Source organism: Thrips palmi, unplaced genomic scaffold, assembly GCF_012932325.1.
Source record: "Thrips palmi isolate BJ-2018 unplaced genomic scaffold, TpBJ-2018v1 HiC_scaffold_19, whole genome shotgun sequence".
NCBI classification, from domain to species: domain Eukaryota; kingdom Metazoa; phylum Arthropoda; class Insecta; order Thysanoptera; family Thripidae; genus Thrips; species Thrips palmi.
Window position 1 is genome coordinate 13,497,879 of NW_023144628.1, and position 26,968 is coordinate 13,524,846.

Here is a 26,968-nt window from a genome sequence, read left to right on the forward strand (position 1 = left end):
GGCCCGTCCCGTTTATTTTTTAAATACATGAGCGGGCCTTAGGCTTCCCTCCCATCTTATTCTGTTAGCAATATGTTAGTAAACTTTTTGGCTGAGCGATAGCGAAGCCCGTTACTCAGGTGGGGTTGGGGTAATTCTTTCCCAAGTCACCCGAGGTCCCGAAATCGATGTCTCCGATTTCGACGAAACTTTGTGGGTGTGTTCCCTATGTAGCAAAGAGCTCCAGAAAAAATTTTCAACTTTTTTGGTCGGCCCAAAAAATTTTAATCACGTATTTTGTAAAAAACACTGAAACCTGCTCTAAAAATTTGTTTGTTGCCTGAGGGCGACCTGCCCGGTGGATTTGTTTTCTTTTCATGGTACTGAAAAAAAGTCCCCGAGAGCCACTTTAAAAGTCACTTGTTCCAGGAGATATGGACCAAAAAATTCGTTTTTCGCGAATACCCAAAAAATGCATCCGAATTTTTTGATGATAATTTTTTTTTTGGAAGGTCCTGTGGTGGTCTATCACCCTTATTGGTTTTGGGTTTGGCCAATGGAAAACCGAATAAAAATTGCGTTTTTTCCGTTTTTTTCGCAGTTTTTGGCCCATAGTATCGCCATTTTAAGTCTGACTTAATGAGCGCCATTAGACTTTTTTTCGCCTTTTTAAGACGAATCGATTGATATAAGTTGAAGTCAAATCGGAGTATTTTGAAAAATCGCCTTTTTTACGCATCTAGATTAGTTGGATCCCGATCGTAAAAAAGGCGATTTTTCAAAATACTCCGATTTGACTTCAACTTATATCAATCGATTCGTCTTGAAAAGGCGAAAAAAAAGTCTAATGGCGCTCATTAAGTCAGACTTAAAATGGCGATACTATGGGCCAAAAACTGCGAAAAAAACGGAAAAAACGTAATTTTTATTCGGTTTTCCATTGGCCAAACCCAAAACCAATAAGGGTGATAGACCACCACAGGACCTTCCTAAAAAAAAATTATCATCAAAAAATTCGGATGCATTTTTTGGGTATTCGCGAAAAACGAATTTTTTGGTCCATATCTCCTGGAACAAGTGACTTTTAAAGTGGCTCTCGGGGACTTTTTTTTTCAGTACCATGAAAAGAAAACAAATCCACCGGGCACACTGTAAATGTCTTACGGTGAAATGCTGCACCAACATATTATGGTGGAGATTTTCTCCATAATACCGACGAAATTCGTCAAAATATCTATAAGGTACAGTGAATTCTCCATGGTATGTTATGAGGTCAGCTGCACCACCATAATATGGAACATTTTCACCATAATATGGAGAATCTTCACTGTACAACATTTAGAGTGCAGGTCGCCCTCAGGCAACAAACAAATTTTTAGTGCAGGTTTCAGTGTTTTTTACAAAATACGTGATTAAAATTTTTTGGGCCGACCAAAAAAGTTGAAAATTTTTTCTGGAGCTCTTTGCTACATAGGGAACACACCCACAAAGTTTCGTCGAAATCGGAGACATCGATTTCGGGACCTCGGGTGACTTGGGAAAGAATTACCCGTTGAAAAGTTTTTCCTGTCTGCGTGTGTGCGTGCGTGCGTGCGTGCGTGCGTGTGTGTCCGCACTACTCCTCCTGAACGGCTCGGCCGATCTCGGTGAGATTTTGCACACTTTTCGGGTATGTCCTTGGCTCAGCACACGCGAAATTGCACCATCCTAGCTCAACTGGTTCAGTTTTTATAGCCAAAAAACACATAAAAAACGGCGAAAAATCGAGTTTTCCGTAGGCAGATCTCTTCTGTCTTAAAAAAAGGGGGGCCTAAAAAGTTCCAAGGGTCAAGATCGTGTTATTTGAAGATGAAGCAAGTCTATCTAGAATGAAGGGGGGTCCAGCCCCCCAGAAAGAAACAAGTTAGAAGTAACCGACGACAGACAAGCCATTGCCTGCCGAAGGCAGGCTAGCGCCGCAGGCCAAGGTAGGTACGCCAGGCGCGGATTGTAGGAACAGGCAGCGAGACATCGCGAAGCCTGTTACGACAAGACGCGGTCTGGCGTAATCCTACCTTGTATCTTATATAAATTGAGTTGACTTCTGCCTTTGGTGTTTGATTGTAATTTATGTTTCCCGCCATTTTTAAATTTGAATGTTAAAGTTTCGCCGGCAACACATATGTTATGAAAACTTATAACCGCCCAAACACTTCTCAAACGCAGGACTAGCATGGCGAGAAAAAAAATGCCTTAACTTTCGGTCTGATTTGAGAAATCGAAGTTACACTAGACGGTTTTCGAGAATTAAGACCCCCCGATTGACAATGTACCGGTCTCGCGCAAAGCCCCCAGCCTTGCCACTAGCGTTGCTGCCCCTGTATACACACATCATTGCCCGCTCGACTAGGCAAAATATGGTAGAGGCTGCTGGCAGAAACGCCAGCTCCAGCCAGCGCGCAGGAGGACGGCCGGGCGGTATGAAAAATTCAGACTGGCGACTAGGCGCCAATGTGCTACTGTGACTTCCACCTCATGTCACAATTGTGGCTAGGCGAAATCGCCTTCTGTCGGTTTACCGTGGGACGTAGCTGTCAATAAAAAATCGAACGACTTCTTTCACATCACCCACGGTAGTCGACAGCACCGGCCATTTCGAGATGGGCGGTTGTCGCGAAGAGGCGTGCTGTGCGGTGCTGGCCGTGGTGCTGTTGGGGTGTGCTGGTGCGCCACCCGCAACTTGGAGCGCAGCTTCCCAGGTAAACGGGACCAGGAGAGCCATGGAGATTGAAGCAGGACACATCCACAGCCTGCTGGAACCGGCCCTGCTGCCCGCCGGCCCGTCGCCGCCCTGCCTGCTCGTCCTAGGCAAGCCGCGATGGCTGGGTTCGTTCCTTCGCATGCAGCAAACGGCAACAGTGCTGATGTTGCCGAGGCCCAATGGTCCGTGGCCTGGCGGGCAGTGGCCAAGCTCCACCGCCAATTACGTTTTTTCAAAGCGAAACTCTCTCATCATTTTGATAGCCGAGGACGAAGCATCTGACCTGACCGCCACGCTGGCGTCTTTGATTCAACCCCTTCGGAGCCGAATACTGCTTTGGACAGCGCTCATGTCAGTCAAGGCACAGAATGACCTGAAAAAAATAGCAGCAGCTTCGGAATGGTTCCGTTTAATGACTATGATGCTGGTGATCGGCGACGCTGAACACGGTGCTACTACTTACTCTGCATCCTTTTCTAACAACAACTTGGACTCTCCCTCATCATGGCAGGCTGAAGCTGTTCCGTTTTTTCCGCCATGCTACTACCTTGGAAACACAAGCGGCATAGTGCACTTCACCGGTACGGGTACAAGCGTATATCACGCCTTGTTGACAACTTACGTAAAGACTATCGTTCAAACGCAGGGAAACGTCCGCTTTGTGGAAAGCACTGTTGACAAATGGAGAGATTGCTTGAGAGAATGCCATTTTGATGTGATCTGCACTAAACACCCGATTCGGATAGCAGATGGAACCATTTATGACATGTTTCCATGGGGCATGAATAGAGTGTTGGTGTTGGTGCCCTCCGGGATGGGAAACGGCAGCTGCCTCGTCGATAGCGTGACCAAAGAATTCACTGCGCCGCTTTGGATCGCGACTGCGTTGTCCCTCCTCGCTGTCGCCACTGGGTTGCTGCTGCTGAGTGGACGCTCGACGGCCTTCCTGGACGCCCTGGCCCCCCTTCTGGGGCAGGGTGCGTCTCTCGTCGGCAGGGACGCGCGTCGCCCGTTGCTGGCCACCTGGCTGCTCGCCTGCGTCGTCCTGTGCGCAGCTTACACGGGGAAACTTTTGTCCCAGCTCTTCAGCAAATGCACAGCCAGCAATATTCAATCACTGGACGAACTTGCGCACACTAATCTTTCTATATTTTTCCAACCCGGCTTGGTTCTTAAACCCGACCCATGGGTACTGCCTGGCGCAGTTGCCGACAGGGCAACCGAAAGCCCGGTGTCGGTGTCAGACAGCATAGGTGCCGTCGCCAACCGAAGCGCTGCACTGTTCTTGACTGAGTCTGCTTTCAGATTTTTCGCATCATACCTGAAATCAGTGACAGACGTGCACACGTTTGCTCTGCCGGTCCAATTTTTGAGTACTGATTTCTTTACCAAGAAGGGATCGCCTGTCGGAAGGGCTTTTGCCATGACCGTGAGTCGATGCAGGGCTGCCGGAATAACTCCTGCTCTTGTGAACCGCTTCAAGAACCAGAGGGACACTCGGCAGTACGTCATCGAACGGGCCAGGGCGCTGTTGGCTGACTCCAAGTTCGAGCCGCTGAACCTCGCCAACCTCCGGATGAGCTTCTTGCTGCTCGCCGTCGGCCTCCTGCTGGCGACTGCAACCTTCGTTGGAGAGTTACTCATCTTCCGGTTCAAGAAGCCAGTGGCGCAGACCCTCCCTGGCATACACTGTTATAAATCCACTGTAATATTACAACACAATCACCTACAGTAATGCTGTTACATAACAACAGTATTGTTTTGTGTCTAAACGGGAAACCCATCCAGAAACAACACTTTCGTTTCAAAACAACTTCCTTGTCAATTAACAATAATGTTATCGTGATTCAAAACAGTTGTGTTGTCGTTGAACAGGTTTCATGTTTAGAAACAGCCTTTCGCAATCTTAAAACATATGTTGTTGTCAGGTTACAGGGGTCTTGTTTAATAACAGCACGATGAGATGAACACAATTGTAGCGAAGACTTTATCGAAGACTCCAAAGAAGTATTGTTTTATTACAATCGAACTGTCTGAAAACAGCACCGAGGGCTACAACATGCTTGTAATCAAGAACCTATAAAGCCCCAATCCGACTGACTCACTCACTGACTCACTCACTCACTCACTCATAGAAATGTTTGGGGTGAAGGAGTGGTCGTAGAGACTTGCGGTTTTTTCCATTCAATTCCAAATTTTATGGGAAAATTGGGAAAAATCCCAAAAGTTGAAAATTCCTCACCGTTTCCGAGAAAACCTACTTTATCTACAAAAAAGGGGAACAAATTTCTCACCGTTTGTTTCCGAGCAAACCTACTCAATCTTCAAAAAAGGGGACCGACCGACTAAAAATTTTTATTCGCCCTATCGGTAGGTCTGGTCGAGACATTTCCAAAACTGTGCCGCAATCGGGTCTCCGTCACTGGCAACATCCTAAAAAAACGATTAAATAGGCCTAAATTCAACAAAATCCACTCAATCTTCAAAAAAGGGGACTTACCGACTAAAAATTTTTATTCGCCCCATCGGTAGGTCTGGTCGAGATTCCGAAACTGTGCTGCAATCGGGTCCCCGTCACCGGCAACATCCTCAAAAACGATAAAATAGGCCTAAATTCAACAATCCACTCAATCTTCTCTTAAGAGGACCGACCGACTAAAAATTTTTATTCGCCCCATCGGTAGGTCTGGTCGAGACATTTCCGAAACTGCCGCAATCGGGTCCCCGTCACCGGCAACATCCTCAAAAACGATTAAATAGGCCTAAATTCAACAAAATCCACTCAATCTTCAAAAAAGGGGACCAACCGACTAAAAATTTTTATTCGCCCCATCGGTAGGTCTGGTCGAGACATTTCCGAAACTGTGCCGCAATCGGGTCCCCGTCACCGGCAACATCTTCAAAAACGATTAAATAGGCCTAAATTCAACAAAATCCACTCAATCTTCAAAAAAGGAGACCGAACGACTAAAAATTTTTATTCGCCCCATCGGTAGGTCTGGTCGAGACATTTCCGAAACTGTGCCGCAATCGGGTCCCCGTCACCGGCAACATCCTCAAAAACGATTAAATAGGCCTAAATTCAACAAAATCCACTCAATCTTCAAAAAAGGGGACCGACCGACTAAAAATTTTTATTCGCCCCATCGGTAGGTCTGGTCGAGACATTTCCGAAACTGTGCCGCAATCGGGCCCCCATCACCGGCAACATCCTCAAAAACGATTAAATAGGCCTAAATTCAACAAAATCCTCTCAATCTTCAAAAAAGGGGACCAACCGACTAAAATTTTTTATTCGCCCCATCGGTAGGTCTGGTCGAGACATTTCCGAAACTGTGCCGCAATCGGGTCCCCGTCACCGGCAACATCTTCAAAAACGATTAAATAGGCCTAAATTCAACAAAATCCACTCAATCTTCAAGAAAGGAGACCGACCGACTAAAATTTTTTATTCGCCCCATCGGTAGGTCTGGTCGAGAATTTCCGAAACTGCAGCAGTCGGGTCCCCGCCACCGGCATTTGGGTAAATCATCATCAAGAACCTATAAAGCCCCAATCCGACTGACTCACTGACTCACTGACTCACTCACTCACTGACTCACTCACTCATAGAAATGTTTGGGGTGAAGGAGTGGTCGTAGAGACTTGCGGTTTTTTCCATTCGATTCCAAATTTTATGGGAAAATTGGGAAAAATCCCAAAAGTTGAAAATTCCTCACCGTTTCCGAGAAAACCTACTTTATCTACAAAAAAGGGGAACAAATTTCTCACCGTTTCCGAGCAAACCTACTCAATCTTCAAAAAAGGGGACCGACCGACTAAAAATTTTTATTCGCCCCATCGGTAGGTCTGGTCGAGACATTTCCGAAACTGTGCCGCAATCGGGTCCCCGTCACCGGCAATATCCTCAAAAAAACGATTAAATAGGCCTAAGTTCAACAAAATCCACTCAATCTTCAAAAAAGGGGACCGACCGACTAAAAATTTTTATTCGCCCCATCGGTAGGTCTGGTCGAGACATTTCCGAAACTGTGCCGCAATCGGGTCCCCGTCACCGGCAACATCCCCAAAAAACGATTTAATAGGCCTAAATTCAACAAAATCCACTCAATCTTCAAAAAAGGGGACCGACCGACTAAAAATTTTTATTCGCCCCATCGGTAGGTCTGGTCGAGACATTTCCAAAACTGTGCCGCAATCGGGTCTCCGTCACTGGCAACATCCTAAAAAAACGATTAAATAGGCCTAAATTCAACAAAATCCACTCAATCTTCAAAAAAGGGGACTTACCGACTAAAAATTTTTATTCGCCCCATCGGTAGGTCTGGTCGAGATTCCGAAACTGTGCTGCAATCGGGTCCCCGTCACCGGCAACATCCTCAAAAACGATAAAATAGGCCTAAATTCAACAATCCACTCAATCTTCTCTTAAGAGGACCGACCGACTAAAAATTTTTATTCGCCCCATCGGTAGGTCTGGTCGAGACATTTCCGAAACTGCCGCAATCGGGTCCCCGTCACCGGCAACATCCTCAAAAACGATTAAATAGGCCTAAATTCAACAAAATCCACTCAATCTTCAAAAAAGGGGACCAACCGACTAAAAATTTTTATTCGCCCCATCGGTAGGTCTGGTCGAGACATTTCCGAAACTGTGCCGCAATCGGGTCCCCGTCACCGGCAACATCTTCAAAAACGATTAAATAGGCCTAAATTCAACAAAATCCACTCAATCTTCAAAAAAGGAGACCGACCGACTAAAAATTTTTATTCGCCCCATCGGTAGGTCTGGTCGAGACTTTTCCGAAACTGTGCCGCAATCGGGTCCCCGTCACCGGCAACATCCTCAAAAACGATTAAATAGGCCTAAATTCAACAAAATCCACTCAATCTTCAAAAAAGGGGACCGACCGACTAAAAATTTTTATTCGCCCCATCGGTAGGTCTGGTCGAGACATTTCCGAAACTGTGCCGCAATCGGGTCCCCATCACCGGCAACATCCTCAAAAACGATTAAATAGGCCTAAATTCAACAAAATCCTCTCAATCTTCAAAAAAGGGGACCAACCGACTAAAATTTTTTATTCGCCCCATCGGTAGGTCTGGTCGAGACATTTCCGAAACTGTGCCGCAATCGGGTCCCCGTCACCGGCAACATCTTCAAAAACGATTAAATAGGCCTAAATTCAACAAAATCCACTCAATCTTCAAGAAAGGAGACCGACCGACTAAAATTTTTTATTCGCCCCATCGGTAGGTCTGGTCGAGAATTTCCGAAACTGCAGCAGTCGGGTCCCCGCCACCGGCATTTGGGTAAATCATCATCAAGAACCTATAAAGCCCCAATCCGACTGACTCACTGACTCACTGACTCACTCACTCACTGACTCACTCACTCATAGAAATGTTTGGGGTGAAGGAGTGGTCGTAGAGACTTGCGGTTTTTTCCATTCGATTCCAAATTTTATGGGAAAATTGGGAAAAATCCCAAAAGTTGAAAATTCCTCACCGTTTCCGAGAAAACCTACTTTATCTACAAAAAAGGGGAACAAATTTCTCACCGTTTCCGAGCAAACCTACTCAATCTTCAAAAAAGGGGACCGACCGACTAAAAATTTTTATTCGCCCCATCGGTAGGTCTGGTCGAGACATTTCCGAAACTGTGCCGCAATCGGGTCCCCGTCACCGGCAACATCCTCAAAAAAAAACGATTAAATAGGCCTAAGTTCAACAAAATCCACTCAATCTTCAAAAAAGGGGACCGACCGACTAAAAATTTTTATTCGCCCCATCGGTAGGTCTGGTCGAGACATTTCCGAAACTGTGCCGCAATCGGGTCCCCGTCACCGGCAACATCCCCAAAAAACGATTTAATAGGCCTAAATTCAACAAAATCCACTCAATCTTCAAAAAAGGGGACCGACCGACTAAAAATTTTTATTCGCCCCATCGGTAGGTCTGGTCGAGACATTTCTGAAACTGTGCCGCAATCGGGTCCCCGTCACCGGCAACATCTTCAAAAACGATTAAATAGGCCTAAATTCAACAAAATCCACTCAATCTTCAAAAAAGGGGACCGACCGACTAAAAATTTTTATTCGCCCTATCGGTAGGTCTGGTCGAGACATTTCCGAAACTGTGCCGCAATCGGGTCCCCGTCACCGGCAACATCCCCAAAAAACAATTTAATAGGCCTAAATTCAACAAAATCCACTCAATCTTCAAAAAAGGGGACCGACCGACTAAAAATTTTTATTCGCCCCATCGGTAGGTCTGGTTGAGACATTTCCGAAACTGTGCCGCAATCGGGCCCCCTCACCGGCAACATCCTCGAAAACGATTGAATAGGCCTAAATTCAACAAAATCCACTCAATCTTCAAAAAAGGGGACCGACCGACTAAAAATTTTTATTCGCCCTATCGGTAGGTCTGGTCGAGACATTTCCGAATCTGTGCCGCAATCCGGTCTCCGTCACTTGCAACATCCTCAAAAAACGATTAAATAGGCCTAAATTCAACAAAATCCACTCAATCTTCAAAAAAGGGGACCGACCGACTAAAAATTTTTATTCGCCCCATCGGTAGGTCTCCCTTATAAAAATTATTTGCTCCGAGATCTGTCCGAGCGGGGTTCCAGCCCGAAAGAGGTCCGTCGGGCTAGTCCGACGAAGCTCCAGAATGTTCCCAAATCGGCAACTTTACGGATGTGTCCGAGAACCGAAGTGCGGGCTGGTTTCGGACTGTCCGAGTCTCGGTTCCGAAAAAAATCCGACGGTGGAAAGCCAGAGGCAAGTCGTATTCGAACCCTCGCTTCCCACCTTCCTCTCTTCCTTTGCACACCAGTGCTGACGTCGGAGCCAACTGAGCTAACCCGACAGATGAGGATCGGGGGCTCCGGTGAGCCTCTTCACTGACTCCGCGCTGCGCTCTCCGCTCCGCCCCTTCCTCTGGGCGCTGGGAGGCGCGATTTTCGAGATAGAAGAGTGGGGATTTCACAAGGGAACCTCGAATTTAAAATATTTTACGTCCAACACGTTTTCTTATGGATACCTGTATTTAAAGTTTTGTGTTTCTCCGGTTGTACGAAATCATTCAAATTAATTGACTGTATGCATTCTTGCAATTTGAACCACGTTATGTGGTATGTTTCGGCACATACTCAGTTACGACAAAAAGTTGCTGTATTTCCAATAATTTTTTTGTTCTAAATTTCCTTACGAAAGGCGAATGTTTGAGATTGAACATGTTCAATGTATTGTGGAATCACTTCGACACACCTCAACTGTAGCTCCGCTAGAGGAATATTTGTCTAAGTCCCAAAGCGAGGGGGAAACGGTGCAGAGTTCCGAAAACAGTCCGGAGGGGAGACCCTCCTCGGACGTATTCCGGGTAAGTCCGCTGCCCCGGACTCCCGGCGGACCGACCCGGACTTTCCGGCGAGTCCCGGGCACATATCGGTCTGGCCCGTCCGAACAGCGGTTCCTTCGCGGACTAACTACGGAATCACCCGAAGGCATTCGGACGCTTCTGGGGGCAGCCCGAGGTGGCGGGGGCTCTTTCGGACGGCTGGCGGCAAGATTTCGGAACAATTCGTTTTTACACGGGCTGGTCGAGACATTTCCGAAACTGTGCCGAAATCGGGTCCCCGTCACCGGCAACATCCCCAAAAAACGATTTAATAGGCCTAAATTCAACAAAATCCACTCAATCTTCAAAAAAGGGGACCGACCGACTAAAAATTTTTATTCGCCCCATCGGTAGGTCTGGTCGAGACATTTCCGAAACTGTGCCGCAATCGGGTCCCCGTCACCGGCAACATCCTCAAAAACGATTAAATAGGCCTAAATTCAACAAAATCCACTCAATCTTCAAAAAAGGGGACCGACCGACTAAAATTTTTATTCGCCCCATCGGTAGGTCTGGTCGAGACATTTCCGAAACTGTGCCGCAATCGGGTCCCCGTCACCGGCAACATCCTCAAAAACGATTAAATAGGCCTAAATTCAACAAAATCCACTCAATCTTCAAAAAAGGGGACCGACCGACTAAAATTTTTTATTCGCCCCATCGGTAGGTCTGGTCGAGACATTTCCGAAACTGTGCCGCAATCGAGTTTTTGTCACCGGCAACATCCTCAAAAACAATTAAATAGGCCTAAATTTAACAAAGTCCACTCAATCTTCAAAAAAGGGGACCAACCGACTAAAAATTTTTATTAGCCCAATCGGTAAATCAAGTCGAGACATTTCAGAAACTGTGCCACAATCGGGTCCCCGTCACCGGCAACATACTCAAAATCAATCATCAATTGTCATCATCAAGAACCTAAAAGCCCCAAAATCCGACTGACTGACTTCCTCACTCATCAATCATCAAGAACCCAAATAGCCCCAATCCGACTGACTGACTCACTCACTCATAGAAATGTTGGGGGTCAAGGAGTGGTCGTAGAGACCTGCGGGTTTTTCCATTCGATTCCAAATTTAATGGGAAAATTGGGAAAAATCTCAAAAGTTGAAAATTTCTCACTGTTTCCGAGCAAAGCTACTCAATCTTCCAAAAAGGGGACCGAATGACTAAAAAATTTTATTCGCCCCATCGGTAGGTCTGGTCGAGAATTTCCGAAACTGTGCCGTAATCGGGACCCCGCCACCGGCAATTGGGCAATCATCTTCAAGAATCTATATAGCCCCAATCCGACTGACTGACTGACTCACTTACTCACTCAAAGAAATGTTTGGGGTCGAGGAGTGGTCGTAGAGACTTAAGGTTTTTTTCCTTTCACCTCTATCCTTGTCAAAGCAGTCTTCAATATTTTCCGGACCTTGTATGCACCCATTGACTGCCACAGTAGCCAATGCAATACAAGCTATCTATTTGGGCAGTAAAAGTAGCCTTATTATAGGGTCAAAAGCGGTTAAATAGAGCTTTCAAAGAAGCAGGACATTTACTTCCTTAGAAAATTTGCCTTTGCTCACCACGGACTTACTGAAAATACTTCGGCACGCGCTCCACACATGCGGGGGTCTGGGGGCGGAGCCCCCAGCGAGCAGCGCGTAAAACAAGTAGTGTTGCTATCAAACTTAACAGCATAAATGCTGTTAATTTACAGCACATTTTTTAACAGTGTACGTTTGATCCGAGTGGAAGAGCGCCCCGCCCCCGCCCAGGGTAGAGACTCGCAAATCTTGCAGTTTCGGACCACCTAAAGATGCCTCGCACCCTTTCGGCCGGCCGGAGATATTTTTGGCTTTGGAGACGCTGAGGGAAAGAAAGCCATTTACGTAATGCCTATGAAGATCTTTGAAGACACATACCCACGCTCGCTTTCGACGCATGGGTTACCTTTTTGCATAAAGATCTTGGGTTCGTTTCTTTGTTGTCAAGTACCATAACTAGAACCCGTTGAACAATGGGAAAGTAATTGCTTTACGCTGATAAAATTTGGAATCAACCACGGGGTCTGCCGCTGACTCAGTTAAGGTATGACGAATGAAATGTGAATGTAGTGAGTTTACCAGTGACTTCAGCCATCCTTTTTGCCTACTTACAGATGCTTGCCCCACAAATTGCATTAATACCGGAGTATTTGAGGTAAGATCTAAGGAGATGATCATGAGAGAATGTTAGCTGGGCGCATGGAACGTTTTCAGGAAGTGGATGACCCCTTGGATTGAAGTCATTTTAAAACCAGGTTTGTTGGAGGGAGTACTTGGGAATCTAAGCTTTCCTTGTCAATGTATCCGCTGTCACCACCATCGCCGGAACTCTCGCCATGCTAGTCCTGCGTTTGAGAAGTGTTTGGGCGGTGACCGGCATCAGCTCTGTTATTTTCATATTTTTTCAAATTTTTGCGTTTTACGAACCGTTTTTATAAGGTTTAGTGTGTGGAAAATGTGAACCGAGAAGGGTGTTTCATTGTTGCAGTAAGTACCGCAAAATCCAGACGATATTATTTTTCTTTTTTTTTGCGGCATATGTATAGGGGTAGCATAAAGAATTATTTTCTTTCGGTTCTTGATCACTATCAGTAGGAAAAGAAAAAAATAAGTTTATTTGTACGCCTTAAAAGCAACAGAGGTCCTCCTTCGTTGGAACCCCTAAAGGGAAAGCCTGCACTATAAATGTCTCACGAAGAAATTTCCTATAATACACTGTCAGAAATTTTGTCGTAAATTAGCGACGAAAATGTCGCTAATTTTGATAGCGACGGAAATCGTTCTTAAACTACTTCGTCGTAACTGAACGACTAAAAAATTGTTTTTCTACGACAATGTCGTAATCGCGATTAAATATTTTGGAATCCGAAATCCCCGAAAAGTTGGTCAAAAGTTACAATTTTGCTCGTTTTTTTACGATTTGTGTCGTTTATTTACGATTCATATCACAAATTCACGACAAGAGTCGTAAATGTACGACTGAAGTCATAACTGCACGACATATTCCACAAATGAATTACGATCGTTCGTAAACTTACGATTAAGTCGTAAATTTAGGACTTAATTCGTTTCCAAACGGAACGTCTCGCTATCAAAATTAGCGGCAGATATATCGTTAATTTACGACTCAAGTCGTATATTTACGACTTGAGTCGTAACAAAATATGTCGTTGAAAAACGACATAATTGTTCTACAAAATGTCGTAAATTTACGATTATTTTTAACAGTGTACGAAGGAAATGGCGCAAGCATAATACGAAGGTAGTTTTTTTCCGTACGGAGGTTTTTCTGTGTACCTTAAAATGAAAATCCTGAAAAGATCCGAATTATGCTTGCCCCGAATTCACTGTAGCATAGCTCACATCTCATTGTACTGTAAACGTCTTACGGTGAAAGGCTGCACCAACATGTTATGGTGGAGATTTTCTCCATAATACCAACGAAATTCGTCAAAATATCTGTAAGGTACAGTGAATTCTCAATGGTGTATTATAAAGTCAGCTGCACCGCCTTAATATGGAATTATTTTACCATAATATGGAGAATATTCACTGTTCAACATTTAGTGTGTGTAAGCCATTTCGAGTGTAAGGCCGTCGGGCAGCCCAGGGCAGTCCAGTAAGGGCTGCCCATTCACGAGTCCCGTCTGAGGACGTGATGGTTGCGGCACTGCTCGTCCATTCACGATCGTGGTGCCTTCGGCCTAGACCACTATCTCTTTTGAACCGATGAAATGTCAAAGTCGGCGGCCACAATGTCTGTCGCCTTACCAACTCGACTAGTTTTCGCGCACCGTGACACGACTATGGTCACTGTGAACCGACAACAGTGTTTCGTAAGTTTACGAATAATTTGTTAGGGGAGGATCACGAAAAGTATTCATAGACTTACAACAAACTCTTGTCAATTTATGATGTCTAATCGCCAACGTAGTTTTACAAACAACTTGTACCTAAATAGTAGGGTGCCGCGAAAAACACTTTTTTCTGAAATTGATATCGGCTCGGGTGGGAAAGTGTTCTCTCAGGGGCCAATATGAACGGTTTTAAATATCATCCCGATCGGATAATATCTTCAGCCCCCACAACGGCCTTGAAAATCGGAAAAATGGTTAAAAACGCCTTGTGGGTAGGCAATTTGTTTGCACGCTTCCGGCCACTTCCAGGCAAGTCCTTAGGCGCTAAAAGTCGAAAGGGGACCCCCTTAGTCTAAAATAAATTTGTGGACAACCTCACTCTATGATAAATACCAGTTTCTGCAAAGTTAATGCATGATATTTAACAATTCTGTCATGATTAGCCTGTAAATTCCCACGTATGTCAGTTTCGCCCATTTCGACCGTCTTTTTCTCCGATCTGACTTGCTTCCTAAGGTCAGAAGGCTCGATTTAGGGGGGGTTCATTCAGGGTCAAAAATCGCTAGGACGCTCCGTTTGGCGGGAAAATTGGGTCAAAATAAGCGAAATTGCAGAAAAATTGATTAATGTGACCCAATTTTCCCGCCAAACGGAGCGTCCTAGCGATTTTTGACCCTAAATGAACCCCCCCGAAATCGAGCCTTCTGACATTAGGAAGCAAGTCAGATCGGAGAAAAAGACGGTCGAAATGGGCGAAACTGACATACGTGGGAATTTACAGGCAAATCATGACAGAATTGTTAAATATCATGCGTTAACTTTGCAGAAACTGGTAGTTATCATAGAGTGAGGTTGTCCACAAATTTATTTTAGACTAAGGGAGTCCCCTTTCGACTTTTAGCGCCTAAGGACATGCCTGGAAGTGGCCGGAAGCGTGCAAACAAATTGCCTACCCACAAGGCGTTTTTAACCATTTTTCCGATTTTCAAGGCCGTTGTGGGGGCTGAAGATATTATCCGATCGGGGTGATATTTAAAACCGTTCATATTGGCCCCTGAGAGAACACTTTCCCACCCGAGCCGATATCAATTTCAGAAAAAAGTGTTTTTCGCGGCACCCTACTAAATAGTGTGTGAATTTTCCATAGCTGTTTAACAATGTACATGGGTTGGTTCGTCAAAATGTGGAAATTTTAAAATCAAAGACGTTTAGCTCAATTACCACTTGCACGGACTTCCTATCAGCAAATACCCCTTATGTAACAACAAAACACCTTCAGAGAAAGGCATGTACATGTTTTCAGTCAAAATTTTTGACTTCCTGTACCACACATAGCGCCGGAAAGGTACAAAAATGGCCGTTTTGTCGGTGTCCAAATGCCCGATTGCAACACAATGTGAAGTCTAATTCCTTATAACGCCGTTAAAACACCCAAAGTTTTGTGTGTTTTCGAGAGTGGACACTTTAATCTACATTTTAACCTAAGTCCCGAAACCTTGAGTCGATTCGTTCGTTCGTAAAGTGAAAGAAAAGTTTTGTCCGCAAATTGCGTCACTTGCTACAGGCATTTGTATTTCGCGGCTCTAAGCGTGTTTTGTGCCTGCACCGAACCAAGCGCCAACCCTATTCGGCTTCGAAATTGATATTAAACAAAACTGCAACGGTGGAAATACTTCTACAGGAGTATGGTAGGTTCAAAACAAGGATAATAGGTCGCTTTGCCGTAACTCGCAATCATAAACCTGTAATCGCCAACGCGTAATTTCGACCTCCCCCGGATAAACATTTTCAAATACTGGGACAAGGTCATGTTTGCCGCTTCATTTGACCTATTTACATCATACAGCGTCTGTTACGTACAAGCAAATTTGGTATTTCCTTGCGAAATAGATGGTTTTTACAAAGTGTAATGATGTAATCGGATGTAATCAGCCAGGACCCCGGCGTCGACGCATTTCGCATCCAAGCCTATTACATATGTTAGGATTTTTTGTTTGTCCTGATCAGACGAATCGATTTCTATAAATAGATGTCAGTTTTGTCCAATTTGAAATTCCACCCAAACCACTTGAATGTAACGAACGTCGACGCGCGTGAAACAAACGTCGACGCAAATGTAACAAACGTCGACGCGCGTGTAACAAACGTCGACCAAAAGTACGCTTTCAACATTTAAGCCATTTGAAACAAAACTGGAACGAATTAAGCTTTGATATTTCTTGGGGACCATTCTAGAGCCATCTCGAATGAGCCTGCAAAATTTCATCCGAAAAGCCGCACATTAAAATCTTAGAAATCTCGTGCCTCAAATTCCCACATCTCGGCGAACCACCCCACATACACATGAGGTGCTCCACTGTTTTATTTTGACTTGTCACGGACCTTAATGTTTGCAATGTCCATACAGGCCGGAATTTTCAGACCACCAGCTCTTCAATGAAAGACTCCAGTTCTGCATTTTCAGACCATCTAAAATGTCTGAATTTTCAGACGTCAAGTCCGTTAATAACTTCTATCAAATGTTGTCTAAATTTTCAGGCTCTTTTAACAGCGCATTAATCTTGTTCCTAACCGGTCGCACGAGTTCTTAACAAGTCGCTGTTGTTTCATTCTAGGTTTTCATCAATAAAGCACTGTTTGAAACACCTTGTTGAGTTTTTTCGTTTGGTGCGGCAAAGGACAAAAGTTGGCAATCCGCAGCTCTTAGCGGAACAGAGTGATTTTCCAGAGCCTCCTGCTAAGTTTTCGTCTCGTCGACACCCGCTGCACGAGGAGCCGGTGAAGAGCCACCGCTGGTGTCGCCGCGCGATGGGGTAGGATGGATTACGTTGATAACGTGGCGGAGAGGGGGGTCACCCACGAAAAAAAAAAAGAATTTGTTGTGGCAACGAAAATGTATGTTGATTTTGGGATAGCAAAAAATAGTTGCTAGGCGTACTATCAATTTGTTGTGAGAACGAACACTTTGCTCTCACGACAAATAACTCGTCAGTAACTGAAACTGAAAAGTACAAACATTTGCCTTTTTTTTTTTCATTTTTATGATGTTTTGTACTTCTGACGATATCGTTCGTTGTGAGAACTGAAAACCAATTTTTAGTACGCCTAACAACTTTTGTTTAGCTACCCCGAAAATACACATACATTTTCGTTGCCACAACAAATTCTTTTTTTACGTGCCGCCCCGATTACGTAATCAACTTATTTGGTCACCTTTTCTTAGCCTCAATATGCACGGAAATACTGCCGTACCCTTTAGAATACCCAACGCGCGATGTGCGCTCATCCAAAACATGGAAAATATGCAAAGACACGCCTGAAAGTAGGCAAACCACGGTATTTGTCGCCGACATTGCCTACCTCCCACGCTGGTTTCCATATTTTCCTTGTTTTCTCTGTGAATATGTGAACCAGTCAGTGTTCAGACTAGGTATATCTCTAGCTGGCGCATCGGCCCTTACATAAAAAGACAGTATGCGCTTAGTCCCCAACAGTGCGCTAAAAGTACGCGTGGACTGGGCCGCTTTTATTCCCCTCCGACGAGGGGACTCGTCCGCTTCCTGCTTTAGAAACTGAGAAGAGTGCATGGTATGCTCCTCCTTGGAGTCAACCACAAAGCACGCTCTTCGCAACACTGAAAATCTATCGGCGTGACTTTGTGCCGCTGCAGGGGCGTGAATTGAGTGTCACGCCATTAAACGGCATGACAGAAAAGTCACGCCAAAAATCGGCGTGACTGAAAAATTCACGCCAATTTTTGGCGTGAATTTCTTGTCATGCCGCTTTTTGGCGTGACTTGTCTAATAAAACGCGTTGTCATTCACGCCAAATGAGGGCGTGACTCCCATGTCACGCCGTTTTTCGGCGTGAATTTCGTGTCACGCCAATTTTTGGCGTGACTTTTTGTCACGCCATAATTTAGCCATGCGTCCGACCATTTTGTTTTCAGTGAAGAGCACTCTCAAAGATGAAAGCATGCCTCTTCGTTGATATGAGTCCATATAATAGTGACGCGGCACGCTTTATCCCGGAGAGTGCTTGCAAGCATGCTTCTAGGAAGAGCGTGCTTGCCAAGCATGCTCTTAGGAAGAGTGTGCTTGCAAGCATGCTCTTAGGAAGAGCATACTTTGTGGTTGACTCCTACGAAGAGCATGCCATGCACTCTCTTCAGTTTCTAGAGTAGCTTTCGGTCACAGGGGGACTAGTGCGCTTTTAGTCCCCGTCCCATTCTGAGAGTCAAAAGAGAGGGCCGACACTGGGGGAGGGGCTGGGGCTGGCATATTCTTTGGAGAGCGTCGGTGCTGCTGGTAGTGGAACCCCTGGCCTTCGGTGATGTGGACTCCCCTGGATCCTCATTGTCGACCTCGCTGCCAGTAGCAGATATATTGCGGGGCTACTTAAGGGGAGGTTCTACTGAAAATATTGCATTTTTCAAATTGAGACCCAGTGTAAAAATTTGTTGCAGATGTATAGTAATACATAGTTAATGGTCAAACATGAAATTAAGAGCCCAATACCTCCCTCCAAATCCAGTCGAAGAGGTTTTTTCAGCCTATTGTAGCAATATCTTAAAAAATTCTCCTACGCAAAGCATTTCAACGTAAACTGATGTTCTGGACATTTTTCACTTCTTTGGCTCATATGCAATAAAGCGTGGCATCACCCAAGACATGGGACCCAACAAATTTATTTTGTCGTTGCTTTTCAGAAAAAAAGTCACTAAAATATCAGAAATTTTAACATTTTCTTGAAATTTTATTGACATGCTGTCTTAAAAACACAGCTTATGGTTTTGTAATGGTCCCAGTATCTTACTAATGCCACGGTTTATCAATTATGAACCAAAGAAGTGAAAAATGCCCAGAACATCAGTTTACGTTGAAATACTTTGGGACTCAATTTGAAGAAAGTAAGATTTTCAGTAGAACCTCCCCTTAAAGTGAGGCGTGGGTGAAAATTTGTACCAAAATTGATAAAAATGATAAATTAAATCCACTTGTTATTTTAATGCCAAATATATTTCTATTACCGACAGCATGTCGTAAAGGTCCGTGTTATGAACCTCTAAGTGAGTGGTTCATCTAACATGGACTGATGTATGCATGCCCCTTTTCTGGTCACCCAACTCTTACGACAAGTGTCGCAGAGATTTTTTTCTACTCCGTCAACTAGCCACGCATACAGTTTTGTTTTATACTGACCATACTTCTTGGAGTAGTTCATTGTGGTCCATGTAACAATGTAACAGAGAGATATTTCAATTAACTATCCACTTTCTTAAATCGTTTGACTTAAAATGGTAAAAAAAATGGAGAAAAAAACTTAATTTTCATATCAAAAAATTGTTACGTTAGCTCAGTCAAAACAAAAAAATAAAATTTAAATAACTCTTTGTTACATTGAGGTATAGGGGTTTGGGTAACTCCAAAACAAATTTCAGATCATTCCGTCAAATAACTTTGCGTGGCTGATTTTTTTTTACTAAACGCTTAATTTCAATGAAAAAACCCTACTGTGGCTAAATGGGTGGGTAGATTTGGATGAAATTTGGTGTGTAAGTTGTTGTAAACCCAACATTAAACCCAACATTGTAAACCCATTATTGTAAACCCAACACTGAACGGCCAAGTAATTGTAAAAGCTGATCAGGTCAAATATCTCGGATTGATTATTGATAGCAAATTATCCTGGGATAAACATGTTATGAAAATAAGATCAAAAATTGCTCCTTTAATTGGCCAACTATTCAGGCTTAAGTATCATATACCTGATCATCTAAAAAAGGGATTGTATTATGCATTAATACACTCTCACTTTATGTATTTGGCTCAAATCTGGTCTACCTGTAATTCTAGTAATTTTGACCTCATCTATACCCTTCAGAAAAGGGCCCTAAAATCTATATTTGACCTTGATTCTCGCTATCCTACAAATGAGTTGCATATCACTACGAATGTACCACCAATCGATCACCACATTGCTGTCGCCAACTCGATGCTGATCTATAAGCTTAAACATAACTTGATTTTGAACAACATTGAACTTCATTGTGGTACGGAAGTACACGAGCATAACACTAGACATAAAAACCAAATAAAAAGAGCTTTTCCCACCTCTACGAAGTATGGTCTCCACAGTGTGTTGTATAAATCTATATCTTTATTCAATAGCTTGCCAGAGTATATAAAAAACTCAAAAAATGTAAATACCTTCAAGAAAAGTGTTACCCTGTACCTCCTGTGAATTTGAATGGTATCTGTAACTGCTCCTGACCATTAGTACCACCTGTAATTTTTGTATCCCGCCCTTATTAGAGCATTGCTCTCTGGGCAGCCAAGTAACAAATAAATAAATAAATAAGTTTCCCACCTAGTACATATATGCCCTAAAGTTTCAACCACCACAGCCAAGTGGTATAGAAGTTTCCATTTTCACCCACACCACACCTTAACGAAAGTAGCCGCCCCACCCCCACCGACTCTGAGTGAGGCTTGGGGTACGCTTCACACGCGCCCGGCAGACAGGCCACACATCCTACGCGCGCTCGCCGGCGGTCGAAGTGTTGCCTACCTATGAGGCGCGGCACCCCACCGACCACACCCGCGCTCAACCGCAAGTCGGCTCCGCTCCCTACGCCCAGCACATGCAACGCGCGTGTTGCATGGTGAAAGTGTTGTCTATCAGGCGCATGCAAAGTGCGTTTCAGGCTGTGAGGAGTAAAAAACACAAAACACATCTAGTTTATTTTCTTTATTCAATACAAATAAATACATTTATTACAACAATACATCCAATCTAAATATTATCTAGGGTAAAAAGACACGGAGAACAGCGGTCAAATCTGCGCGACACATTGGACATCGATCAAGAGTTTCCCGGCATTCGGTGCAGATGTTCAGATGCGCACATGGAAAAAAAAACCACACGTAACTCATTTGACACGCACATTATGCATTGCCGCCCAGTGCTTTGGGGCGAGGGTACTGGCTGATCTGTTACAGGTAGAGGCGACGCGGTCGCACGCTCAGGAGGTGCACACCTTCAAGCATTCCTCGATAAAGGCTTGCCTCTTAACAATACGAACATAGAAACAGCTGGGGCTTGACTGGGCGTGCTTTTTCCAGGGATCTACATCCGGCGTCCAACCGAGGGGAAAATCACTCTTAAAAACTGTGACCCGACTACTCCCTATTGCGTTCTATTACGCTATTACAGAAGGCTTATTACGCTCGAAAATATCCAGATTTAGGCCAAAATCTTGCCCCTAGGGAAAATTATAAAAAATTTGGCTATCACGCCATTACTATTACGCATAATACTATGTACATCAAGAACTGTACAATAAAAGTACAACAGTGATTGTAGAAAGTACAACGAGAATTGTACGAACCACAACGAGGCCTGGACTGCCCAGCACTCGTCATGCCGGTTCCATTGTACTTTGTACAACAATTGTTGTACTTTGAAAGTACAATAAAAACCTGATAAAAAATTTGCCAGAAATTTGTGTACTTTTGTTGTGGTTATTTCCTGCAGTGTGTACACTTACTGTTTTGGCATACAGCCGAACACATTCCAAGAGTGAGTTGTTTTGGAAGAAAATGTTTATATTTACTAAAACCCGTTCCGAGAGATTTGGAACAAAAAACTAATTGATCGTACTTCTAGAATTTGTGATATTTAAAAGCCGCGCTAAACGGAATGGGTCCAAACGAACGAGGCAATGTCGCACGTGAATTTTTTATGATAAGGGTACAGAACCGTTTCTCATTTTTAACGCCAAAAAGTTCGGCAAAGTTGCACAAATCGGATACATTGCAAACTCGCATTTTTGAGTAATTGTATTCACAAGCATTTTACAGGACAGTTTGGCATTGTGGTTAGATCGCCCGATCGTTTCAGGCGGTTTCAGGCGTGCATGTCAAAAAACGACCATCCAGGATACTAGTGTACCCCGGGCCGAAGCACCAGTGTTGGAAGACGCCTTTCAAAAACAATAAGTGTCTCTCCAGCGACAATTCGGAACAATTTTCTGATGTGATGCATTTGGGGAGCTCGTCAATGCTCTGCGCGGGTTGAGCGGTGGCGAGATAATGTTTCCCTAAAAGCCGAAAGCGTTTATTTGTTGGGGCGATTTGGATAGGACTGATCACATCCAGAAATGACATTAAGTGAGAAACAATTTCACTGGGGAAGACTTCCATTGTAATCTGTAAAGGGAAAAATACAATTAGTCTTATGCGGTCGCGAGGTGTTAAATAAGTTGTCTACACGCTGGGCGGGCGAGCAGTAGCTCAGGGCAGGAGCCTGTCGCGAGGTGAGTGGCCCCGCGCGGGGAGAGGAGGGCAAGGTCGAGTGGCTGCCCGTATGGAATTGGAAATCTGGAAACGGTCTCTTAGAGGTCTTGTTCTCGTCTTCCCGGGAAGACGAGTTAGCGGGCACGGCCAGACCGATTGGAGACTATAAGTAGACCGATGTAAGACGAGTGCCAGACGAGAACGCGGTCCGTGCAGCCGTCTTCCTCTGGTCTTCCTGCAGTCTGACCGTGGTCTGTCTGCCGTCTGCACTGATAAAAAAGATGCTGTTAATTAACAGCATATATCCTGTTAAGTTTTTTAGCAACACTTGTTGTAGAGGAACGGCATATTGTTGGACACTGAGTCGTTATCCAACAGCAGTGTTGTAAAAAGGGATGATGGCTCTCTGTATCTGACCTCTGACAATAAGTTGTTGTGTAACAGAATTACCATTTCCAAATGGCACCAACCTGTTCATAAACAACACTTTTCTGTTTTCAAACAAAAGAGTTGTTATACATTTACAAAAAAAAATGTCGAGGGTCCTAATAGTCTTATCCAATACTAGCAGTCATTCAGAAACGCTCTTTTCTGTTTACAAACAGCACTGTTCTTCAACGCGGTCTCTCTGTTATTCACAAAAAGGAAATAGGAGTTTCCTGACGGCTCAAACAAAACATTTGTTTTGTAACAGTTCGTGCAGTTCTTGGACAGTTCACCGCTGTTTAAAAATTGGAAGTGTTGCTAAAAAACTTTACAACACAAATGCTGTTCAGAAACAACAGAATTTATTTTGACATAGTTGGAGTTTGATTTGAGCCGTGAGCTGCAAAATGCTCCGGCAAATTTTCAATTGAATGGTGTTGTTTTTAAATGACAGGATACCGTTCCAAAACAGCATATATCATTAATTTTACAAACAAGATGTTCTGTTTTCCAGCATTGGAAATCGTTCAATAACACTATATTTGTTGTTTTCTTCAATGATGAAACTTGCTGTTTCCTAACAGCATTTGTGCCGTTTTAAGTTCCGATGACACGTGCTGCTTAAAAGCAAATCACTCGTTGGTAAATGTGCTGTTCTCCTACAGTTTCTTTTAACAGTGTGGATTTGGTGCCTTTCCAGACCAGATCCAGACCAGATCCAGACCAGATTCAAACGAGATTCAGCCGCCTACATAAAAACAAACACGCGAGTGGCGGCCACTGCGTATCGAACACAGACTGTCCGCGTCGGAAACCGGTGCTCCATGCCGCTGGGCCAGAGCGACATGGTTGAAGAGGGGGTCGAGCGGAGCCGAAGTGTATCTGATTCGACCGGCTGGGTGGAAAGAGCAAGTGCCGCCCGAACTCTGAAGTTCTTCCCGTCTCACAGTGGGCTAAAACGCCCTTTTAGACGCCCAAAACCTACATTTCAGCCATTTTCGATCGTAAATGTTCCAAATTTGGTACAGACCCTCTGTTGGTCTTACTTTACAAAATTTTGAACAAGCGGCGGCAAGTGTGACCTTATCTCAGCCGTGGTTCACCGAAAATTGATTTAATATAATCGTATTTTTATGTTGTATATTTCTGAGTCTGCGGGAGCAGTCTCTCTTTCCACTAGATCAATGCAAAACATATTGTTGTTTTTAAATGTAAATTTCAGACGAAACAATTGAAAACTGCTTAAAGGAGTACATCAGCTAGGGCTTCCCGCCAAAAATTTTTGAAATTGAAATTTGTCGTAATGCTCTGAGCTTTGCATCAAGTTACAGATAAAGCTCCAAACTCTGTTTTAAGTTATATGCAATTTTGATGTAACCCTACAGGGTTTTGACCAATTCAACTATGAAAACGGCCAAAGTCGCGTTTTGACCCAAAAGAGGGCATTTTTCGGACATTCTTTGTTCTGTAGTTCTCATCTATGGACAGGGACCCCCGCTTTTCTGGAAGGATTTTGATTCTATGTAGTGTTTTTTTTATCTAACTATAGTTTTTCATTGCCTTCTTATTACTCCTTATGTGCCAAAAGTAAACGTTAGCATGTTTTTTAGACCCATTCCCCATAAGACCCATGTTAAAAATCCCAACTTTGACTGCATTTATCTCAGAAACGAGTTCAGGAAGGAGCATTTTGTTTGGTAACACTGACTTCAGCGCATGATTTTCTATCGATATGGATCAAATGGGGAACTTTTTTTGGCTGAGCGATAGCGAAGCCTGTTACTCCAGTGGGGTTGAAAAGTTTTTCATGTCTGTCTGTCTGTCTGTCTGTCTGTGTGTGTGTCTGTGTGTCCGCACTACTCCTCCTTAACGGCTCGGCCGATTCTGCTGAGATTTTGCAGCGTCATTGGGCATATCCTTGGCTCGCCACACACCAAAATTCAGCTTTCTATCTCAATCCATTCGGTCATATTAGCCAAAAAACACTTTAAAAATGGCAGGAAAAAGACAATTTTTTTGGAACTCTCAACTTTTTGTCAAGTTCAATGTCGTTCTAAAGGTTTTTAAAGCTGCTGACGAGGAAAATAGAACCCATTTAGACCTCCGACCGAAAGTTTAGCCCCAGTAGAGTAGATTTTGATGAGCACATGCTCTTCTTGAGGGGATCACGCCCATTTCCACGGTCTGCCAAGGAAGGCAGCCTGCCGAAGGCAGGTTAGCGCCGCAGGCCAAGGTAGGTGTATACGCCAGGCGTGGATTGTCAAAACTGGCGCAGCATCGCGAAGCCTGTTACGACAAGACACAGTCTGGCGTACACCTGGGTCATTCCACGCCAAGTCATCAAGGTTTTGAGGGACGTGTCGGCCGAACCCAGCGGTATTTTCAGGGATTGTTGGCCCTATGGGCCCATTGAAGGCCCGGTACTTTTTTCCCCGGAAAGTCGACAGAGGTCTAAGATATCTCAAACTTCATTTTTGGCAAAAGAAATTACCTATCAACCTAAAAAAATTTATATCTCGGAAAGTGTTTGTCCTTTCTCAAAACCGCTTATACCGTTGGAAAGAGGAAGAAAAACTGAAAAAGATAGGATTTTTCCAAAAATTCTTGGAAACTTTTACTTTTTGCACTTTTATAGTGAAATGTTAAAAATTATGCAACTTTTTTGTACCCTGATCAAAAATGGCGTTCTATGGCTCAAAATGTACCTTGATATGTCCTCTAAACGAAAAGATCAACGCCCCAATGTATTTTGTTTAGTTCCGGAGAACGAGCGGTTCTTGTGGACCACTGCAAGGCTACTTTCCCGCTGGAACGGCTCCCACGCCACGCTCGCCTTCTCTATGTTAGCGGACGTGATCGCCAGGGTTCGGCGACCGTCAGGTAGGATTCCCACCTCACTTTCCAGCCCACTAAGGAAGCGCTGGACCTCAGCGCCTGAAGGGCAAGCAAGGGAGAGACTGGGAAGCACGAAGGGTCACCTACACACACATTTTTGGGGGTTGGCCGCGACTGTGCTCCGCGGTGCGCGTCGCCGCCGGTGGCGGACTCTGGAACTAACGAACTTGGTGGTGTGTGTTGTTTCTGACCATCGCTTGTTTGGATTAGGTGTCAGGCAGAAAGGTTCGGATACTTGCTGAATCACGCCCTGCGTTTGTTCCTGGCAGTTTGGAGGTGAACTATATAAGTTCTACACTGGAGAATATCTTTGCGTGGCTTAAGTCTGATTCATTTGCTGGTTCAGATTCACGACGGGCTCTCTGCCGTAGTTTGATTTTTGTTTCCCTTTCCAACCCAACCACTTTTTAGTCATCTTTTACTGGCTTTGTCACTGTTGTCAAAATGTTTCAAGTATGCACTTGTTCAGTGTTCTCGGAGCGGTCAGTTCGGAGAAAATATGGGCAGGGGAATAACTGAACACCAAATATTTTACTTTGACTAAAGGTGTGTTTTTCATAGTTGATATTTGTTTGGCTTAGAGGACACGATCCTTGTACCCCTGTGACCAGAAACCCAACCTGAATCCCAACCCCAAACCGAGTTGAGCCCCGGCGTGAGCTTGATACGGCCCCGATCTCAGCCCGGACTCGAGCCTCAGGTCGGGGCTCAATCCGGGCTCATGTCGGACCTCCAGATATTAGGGCTTTGGGTCAAGGCTCAAGTCTTGGCACAAATAGGTAATACAAACAGGCATATTTGCAATATTTTGACAGCAGTGACAAAACTAGTTAAAGATGACTAAAAGCTGGTTGGGTTGGGAAGAGAAACGAAAATCTACATTCAAGAAACGTTCATGGAAGCATACGATACTCGTTTGGTGCTGTCCGCGCACGCCAAGCCGTGACGACCCGTAGGGCTGTACCTGGGGAGTATCGGTGTTCCACGCAGGCTGCGAGCCACCCATTTACTCACTCTCCCGCCCCGGCAGCCAGCCCCTTAAGTTGTTAGGATACGCACTTGGTTTCTGGACGTGGTCTATACCGCACCAACTGGTGTGGTCAAATGGGTGCCAACCACGTTTGGTGCGTTGCAAATATTGCAAATATGCCTTTTCTATAGAATTTACATAGTTCACCTCAAACTGCCAGGAAAACACAGGGCGAGATTCAGCAAGTATCCGAACCTTTCTGCCTGACACCTAATCCAAACAAGCGATGGTCAGAAACGAACACACACCACCAAGTTCGTTAGTTCCGCAGTCCGCCACCGGCGGCGACGCGCACCGCGGAGCAC